The sequence below is a fragment of the Buceros rhinoceros genome, unplaced genomic scaffold (assembly GCF_000710305.1).
Source record: "Buceros rhinoceros silvestris isolate BGI_N320 unplaced genomic scaffold, ASM71030v1 scaffold18244, whole genome shotgun sequence".
Lineage (NCBI taxonomy): Eukaryota > Metazoa > Chordata > Aves > Bucerotiformes > Bucerotidae > Buceros > Buceros rhinoceros.
The window spans coordinates 49484-49831 of NW_010406695.1; the positions used below are offsets into that span (position 1 = coordinate 49484).

Genomic DNA, 348 nt, shown 5'->3' on the forward strand with positions numbered 1-348 from the left:
TTCTCATTTTCACTGTTTTTTCCTCAATTCTCCCTGCTCTCCCCACCAAGTTTCTCTGTGAGAGGAGGGCATGGTCTGGCTGGCTACATAGAAGGATAGAGTGCTGAAGCAGGGGACCAAAAAACCCTGAGCTTCATTCCCAGTTTCATTAAGTGTCTCTGGCTCCCTCATCCTTCAACTAGCTTGTTTATTTAGATTAAGCTTTCAAAGTCAGTGAGGAATCACTTAGGCCCTGATCTTGAAAGACCTATCTCTCATGGAGATACAAGCAGTAGGGCTCCCCTACCCTGGAATACTTGCAGGAATTAAGGTGTTCCTGAATTTCAGCAATCTTTGTGGCTTTTGTCA

At 44.8% G+C, this 348-nt stretch overlaps 1 protein-coding gene across 2 annotated transcripts in view; it reads right to left on the minus strand.

Annotated features, from left to right (window-relative positions):
• Positions 1–348, minus strand: part of STRBP (spermatid perinuclear RNA binding protein) — a 31479-nt gene that overhangs the window by 28587 nt on the left and 2544 nt on the right. The gene's annotated exons all lie outside the window — the stretch shown is intronic.